Raw genomic sequence first — 7,667 nt, 5'->3', positions numbered from 1 at the left:
ATCACTCAAATGCAAGGAGAATGCTTAGCCGAATACTCAAGCTCCTTCAATGGAGTTTTTCACCCTTAATTTCAATGAAAAATATGAAAAAACAAGATGGTGTTTTTGTTTTCTTTAATTTACTATCATATATTATTAAATTACATATATAACCTTATTATTTAACATTAAAATCACTTAATAATGTGTCCATATTTGTCCACTCATAAGAATAATGGTTTAATTACCATTTAAATCCCTTAAAAAATTAATTTCATAGCTAATAGATACCTTTAACTACTAGCACTCCATTTTTATAGCTTTTTCAATTTAGTCCTTTTCACTTAATTAAGCATGCAAACGTTAAAATTTCTTAATGCAATTTTTATACGACCTTACTAGCATACCATAGACATGAAAATAATAATAAAATAAATATTTAGACATCAGATTTATGGTCCCTAAACCACTGCTCCGATTTCACTGAAACAAATTGTTACATCCATACTTGTTGCGAGGTAGAGCACAAGCATGGCTTATTTCATTGCCACCAAGCTCAATATCTACATGGAAATAATTAGCAGAATGCTTATTGGTTAAGTATTTCCCACTTAGTAAAAATGCTAAGTTACAGAATGAGATCACCACTTTTCAGTAGATGGATGATGAATCCCTATACAAGGAATGGGAAATATTCAAAAAGTTACTACGCAAATTCCCTCACCATGGGATTCCGCATGGAATCCAGCTAGAGACATTTTATAATGGTCTCAACGCACACACTAGAATGGTGATAGATGCTTCTACGAATGGTGCTCTCCTTTCTAAGTCTTATAATGAGGTTTATGGAATTATTAAGAGAATAGGCAGTAACAATTATCAGTGGCCAACCAATCGAGCAACTTTAAAAAAGACAAGTAGCAAGAAAGCATAAAGGATACTCTCACTTCACTTGTAACTTAGGTATCTTCAATCTCTTCAATGCTTAAAAATATTTATACTAACAATTTAAACAATGTTGTAGCTCAACCACTAAGACAATTTGACATTATTTCCTGTGTATACTGTGGGGATGGACATTCGTTTGAGAATTGTCCATCAAATCCCAAGTATGTTTATTATATAGGAAATCAAAACCAAAATAGTAGTGGAAAAGGACCAAAGTCTAACTTCTATAACCCTTTGTGGCAAAACCATCCAAACTTCTCTCGAAGTAACCAAGGAGTTGCACTGAAGAAGACCTACATACAACAAGATCAAATCAACCTTTAGGTTTCAATCAACAAGTTTAAAAAACCACCACAAGCTTAATTGTTCAACAATTCAAAAAATTTGTTAAAGACGTACATGGCTAAGAATGAAACCTTAATCCAAAGCTAAACAGTAACAATGAAAAATTTGGAGAACCAAATGGGCCAGTTAGCTATGGAGCTTCCCAATAGACCTCAATGAGCCTTGCCAAGTAATATGAAAAAATCCAAGGAATACGATTAAAGAACACTGCAAAATAGTTGGTTTATGACGCGGAAGGGCTTTGGAACCCAAGGAAGTTAAGGTTGAAGAAGAACTTGCCAAGGGAAAGAAAGATCAACCAACATTTGAAATTCCTGTACCATAGATGCTAGAGTCTGGAAATGAAAATCTAAACTAGTCAATTATGATAGGCTTGTAACCACTCTTTAATCTTTGCTTAATTTTATTTCAATTTTATTTATTTTAAGTTGTTAAAGATTTTAACTTTAATGTTTCTTGCTTCTTACTTTGCTACTAGTTGTTCATTTTTACCATACTTTTAGTTTTCTCCATTAAAAATCCACACTTTTATGTTTTTCTTAGGCTTTATTTTCATAGTTATTATTTTTTTTATTTTTATGTTTGTGTACTCAGTTTTTAACATGGCTATTTAAACTTAAAAGGGGGTTGGTTGATAGAGATTTGTGTAAGCTGATTTTTGGACAAAGAACTAAATCGTAACAAATTGGACTAATTTGAATAAAACTAAGAACTTAGGTAGTGATGCCCTTACGGCAATATCAAGATAAAGTGAGGCTGGAAGGTGATCTTCTATAATATAGTGTATTACATTGAACTAGTTTTCACATTTAAGAAGCTTGAATATAAACACTTTTCATTATGCTTTAGCTAAGTTTTCGTAATTTAGTTTAAGTTCAACAAAAAGTGTATTTTGAGTCTTTTATTGACCTTAGGGTCAAATGAGGTCTAAAGGTGAAATAACGTACTTAATGAGTGTACAGGAGACCATTCGAGGGTGTATAAACTCAATACTAATTGTTATGTTTAAACACGGGAAGTTCAATGTCGCGAAAAATGGAGCAGAATGCAAGAATCTTGAATCTGCCTTAGTTGTCTCGACACGGCCATAGGATGTCGCGACACACCCATAAAGCTACACTGAACCTGAGCATACTGCCTTCAATGTCGTGACACGGGCACTAGGGTGTTGTGACATCGGTCCTGTGCGAGAAATACTTACTAGTCAGAGGCATTTTGGTCTACATAATCAAAACTTAAAAAAGAGAGAATCAGCTAACCAAAGGTTAAGGATGATGACAACCCTAACTCTATAAATAGGCTCTTAAACACTTGTTAGGGATGACTTTTGATACTCTAAGTTTTTCTTTGTAAATTTAGTATTTAGTTTTTTCTTTTCTTTTAATCATTAGGTTTATTTCAGTTCTTTTCTATTTTGTGTTATTCAGAGAAGCTAATTTGTATATTTGAACCAAATCTTGTGGATTCTACTTTTACATTAATCAATACAATTCAAGATTCCCTAAACCTTACTATTGATTTATTCTTTATGCAAATATTATTTGTCAAAATTATTGTTTTCATGAGATCTATGAGGAACTAATCCTCTTATGGGGGATTAGCGAGTGAAGGTGTGATTAATTGATTACTAGATAGGGTTTTCTTAAACGGATCAGCTGTTTGGGAGAGGAAGAACTTAGACCCTAGGCTTCATGACCCTAGGTGTAACACCCCAAACTCAGCCTAGAAGTTAGGCCCGAATCTGACGTGTCACATTGAAGTTTTTTTTGAAAACCATGTTCTCATTGAAAACCCTTCTTACTATTCAAAACCTCTGGCCATTTTAAAACTTGTGAAATGTTAATTCCCTTAAAACCTTACTTGCTACGGAGGCTTACTTTTAAACAGTTGCAGAAACGAGATATTTTGAAAACCAGTTGTTATTTTGGAAAACTATGCCCTACTTCTAACAGATATTAAGCATACTAAATAAATTTCCCAAATAAAAGGTTAAGAAAATAAAGAGGCCTTAATACAGCCCAAATCAAAAACCAAAGTGCTTAGCTAAATAAACGAAAAAGAAAAACATGTTCAGTTGTGTGGTCATCTCCGAGCCCCTCTGCGACACCTATCCACCTAACACTGGGGATTACCTGCACAGTTAATAAACGGGGTGAGTTTATGAAAACTCAGTGTGTAATCCCTTTACTAAAGTAATAGTCAGTAAACAGATAGAATTCAGAATCAGTCTGGGCCGGAGCCTATTACAGTAACAATACAGTCCAGTTTAGAGCATACGTCGGCCAAAGCCCATTACAATATCATTTGGGTCACAACCCATAATAGAATCAATTGGGCCTAGCCTATCTTAGCCTCAATTAGGCCGAAGCCCATATTGCAATAATATTACAATAATATCATACATGCAATGTTGTGCAACCCACCCCAATAATCTAACTGCTACACACCAACTCCGTCCCCTGGTACACATTATGTGGGGATATAAATATCGACCCACCCATCCGATACACATCAGTGATAGCTCGGTTGCCGTACTACCTTCATTGTAGCAAGCTGCTAATCAAATATTAGGCTTAATAGCCATCGGTGGATCCACGATCGTCAAGCAACCATGCGATCCTCATATACTTCCTCCGTTCCATAATTCTTAACCCATGCAATATGTCGTGTATGTCATGCTCAATCATCACACGTGTATGCAGAATGGCCATACTCAGTGACAGTTTTTTAAACATATATTAAGAGCATATCAGTCATACAACCACAGTCAAGTCAATTAAAATGCAGTCATACATTCATAATCAAATCAGTCAAATTCGAAGTCTAAGTCAGTCATTTACCCTCAACGGCAAAACAGTCATTTTACCCTACAGAGGTATGTTGGTCATTTTACACTACAAGGGTATTTCAGTAATTTTACACTACAAGGGTATTTCGATAATTTTACAAATTGAGGGTATTCAGAATTTTACAAATCAAGGGTGTTTCGATAATTTTACAAACTGGGGGTATTTCAGTAATTTCACAATCGAGGGTATTTTGGTAATTTTACAAATCGAAGGTATTTCGGTAATTTTACAAATCGAGGGTATTTTAGTAATTTAACAATCGAGGGTATTTCGATAATTTTACAAATCGAGGGTATTTCAGTAATTTCAAAATTGAGGGTATTTTGGTAATTTTACAAATCGAGGGTATTTCTGTAATTATACAAATCAAGGGTATTTCAGTAATTTCACAATTGAGGGTATTTCAGTAATTTTACAATCAAGGGTATTTTGATAATTTTACAAATTTGGGGTATTTTAGTAATTTCACAATCGATGGTATTTTGGTAATTTTACAAATCGAGGGTATTTCGGTAATTTTACAAATCAAGGGTATTTCTATAATTATACAAATCAAGGGTATTTCAGTAATTTCACAATTGAGGGTATTTCAGTAATTTTACAATCAAGGGTATTTTGATAATTTTACAAATTTGGGGTATTTTAGTAATTTCACAATCGAGGGTATTTTGGTAATTTTACAAATCGAGGGTATTTTAGTAATTTAACAATTGAGGGTATTTCGATAATTTTACAAATCGAGGGTATTTCAGTAATTTCAAAATCAAGGGTATTTTGGTAATTTTACAAATCGGGGGTATTTCTGTAATTATACAAATTAAGGGTATTTCAGTAATTTCGCAATTGAGGGTATTTCGATAATTTTACAATCGAGGGTATTTTGATAATTTTACAAATCGGGGGTATTTCAGTAATTTCACAATCGAGGGTATTTTGATAATTTTACAAATCGAGGGTATTTCAGTAATTTTACAAATCGAGGGTATTTCAGTAATTTCTCTTTATTATGGGTTTATTACTTACCTTGGCCCGTTAACAAGTCTTCGTTGGCTAAAGTGAACAAATACTATGCACCAGGTAAGATTTCAGAGAAGAGGAGGTGAGTCATTAAGATCGCTTAAGTACCAAGCTCTCCCTGGATCCAATCCTAGACATGCATATACCCATTGCCACACCTTAACCTTATGACTCGTCCACAATCGCGATGAATTAATTATTTAAGTTTTATGTCTGCTTGAGTAGTTACCAAAAACTAGGTCCACAACCCCTTTACTAAACACTAACAGATCCACACTTATTCATTTGGCCCCTTTAGGCCCAATCTCATTCACATGGCCCATCAGGCCCAATCACATTCATATGGCCCATCAGGCCCAACTACTTCCCACCAACAGTTAGATTTACACAAGCGAGCCCACGGGCCCAAAATAGCCCCAGCCCATGAGAACGTTCGTGGCGGCTTTTAGCTTTTACCGATTTCTAACAAAGAAGGGCGTGAATACACACCTGCTTATGAGAACGCGCCGAAGTCCACGTTCACAACCTTAGCACATCCTACATTGGGTCTTAATCACCTTGTTCTTTTTTACCAACTCATCTGGTTCGCTCTATTTAAAGCCAGCTTTTCACCAATTCCCATGTTAGCTTCCCTATGTGGGATTACTTTCAACCATTAGGAAAATTCCTTATTTTCTTATGACCACCTCAACCACAGAGTTCCAGTCCAACTCCACCTCCTACATAGCTCAAACAGCAAAATAAATACTCCATTGTACATCCCAAGACTTGAACCTTAGACCACACAGTTACACAACACGCCACCTTACCACTCCACCACAGGCTCTTTCTGTGTCATATTTTATCCTCAATTAAATATCAGGTCTATAGGCCAAAGTCCATGTTCCTTTAAAAGTAAAACCAAAATAAATTGTAAGAGCCAAGACTTGAACCCAAGCTCCCTTGCAACCAAAATAAATTGTAAGAGCCAAGACTTGAACCCAGGATCCCTTGCAACCTTAATGACGCCACAACCACTAGACCACAAGCTTTCTTGTGTCATTTATTTACTACAATAATTTAAAAGGCCTTCATCCAAGCACCCAGTGTTTTATTCACTTATTACCAAAATTTTTGCTAAAGCCCAAGTTTGAACCCAAGATTTCTCCAACACTTCTTAGGGCCATTAACCACTAAAGTAAAATTTTAATTGTGTCATTTCGTTGTACAATTAAATGCTTATCTACAACCTCCTTACGGACCCATACTAAAGGCCCAATACTTCTAGGCCCAAATTCGAGGCGTTACACTAGGAAATCATTTAGGTGGGAATTAACCCAAAACTGGTATAGCCTATCCATGAACACCTTAACCCCAAACCAGTCTGGACTATAATGTTGAGAGATAAGTAGTTATTGTCGACTCATTAGTTTAGTGGAAGCTCGAGAGATCCTGGTAGATTAATGACTAGTTGATTGAATAAAGATCCAAAATAAGAATTAGTTATGAACACCAAAATGAGCTAATCACTCATAGTTAGAATTGATAGAGTTTATAAATTAGTTTTCTGAAGTTCTTTTGATTTATGTTATTTTGTTCCTTTATTTATAAAACCTAAAAAACTTTTTTTTATATTTTATCGTAATATGATTTATATAAAGTACTGATTAGATCTATCTGTGTTTAGGTTAGAATTAATTTCATACGCCTCCCTTGGGTAAGATCCTCGGAGTACTTACCTACTTCATTGTAATTATATTACAAACTGACCAGTATACTTACGGACATTGCTTATTTTATATCTTTTGTGCAGTATTCTCATTCTGGACGTTAGCACATCTGGAGGCGTTCAAATTATTAGCCCCATTTTCGGGGAGGCAATGCTACTAAATTGATTTTAATTTTTACGTTCCAATAAAACAATTAGGAAATTTATAAATTATAGATACAATCTTCAATAAATTGTATTTATTTATTCATTTGACTAACATTTTTCTTTTCTTCAAGGAATTCCCAAGTATGTACACTTGAAAACAGGAAAAATTCCAGCAAGAATAGCTACCAAAATCAATCATGGACGAATTCAATTACATGTTGTCCGATGATGAAATAGACTATGATGTTGAAATCTATGAAGAAAAAGTTTATGAAGAATGGGACTGAAGAAAAAGTTTATGAAGAAAAATGTCAATTAATCCAAAAATACACATTTGGGCATTTTTACACATTAGCCCTTAAACTTTCACATTAAATCAATTTCGTCCTTCTTTCACAAATACACAAAATTCACACAATTCAACAAAACCCATGCCTATTTGAATTATACATAGGTCCCTAGCAGTCCAAAACTTTCATTTATTTCACATTTCATCCACACAATTTGCACATTTCACAATTTAATCCCTTTTTGACATTTTTATCAAAAATCACATTACAAAACTAGTTTAACTATCAACAATTATTCCAAACCCATCATCAACCATCAAATTTCTCAAGTATTCAACAATGGCAACATGTTAAATCTTTAAAAATTTTGAAATCTAAGGTACA

General features: G+C 34.3%; 1 non-coding gene across 1 annotated transcript; it reads right to left on the bottom strand.

Annotated features, from left to right (window-relative positions):
- Positions 1-605: 605 nt before the first annotated feature.
- LOC121216362 (small nucleolar RNA R71) lies at positions 606-711 on the bottom strand. The gene has a single exon (XR_005912546.1). It is a non-coding gene; the product is annotated as a small nucleolar RNA R71 (small nucleolar RNA).
- Between the last annotated feature and the right edge of the window lie 6,956 nt (positions 712-7,667).

The sequence above is a fragment of the Gossypium hirsutum genome, chromosome A02 (assembly GCF_007990345.1).
Source record: "Gossypium hirsutum isolate 1008001.06 chromosome A02, Gossypium_hirsutum_v2.1, whole genome shotgun sequence".
In the NCBI taxonomy this organism is placed as follows: Eukaryota; Viridiplantae; Streptophyta; class Magnoliopsida; order Malvales; family Malvaceae; genus Gossypium; species Gossypium hirsutum.
Note: the sequence above shows the minus strand (reverse complement) of the source record. Positions and strands in the feature narration are given on the sequence as shown.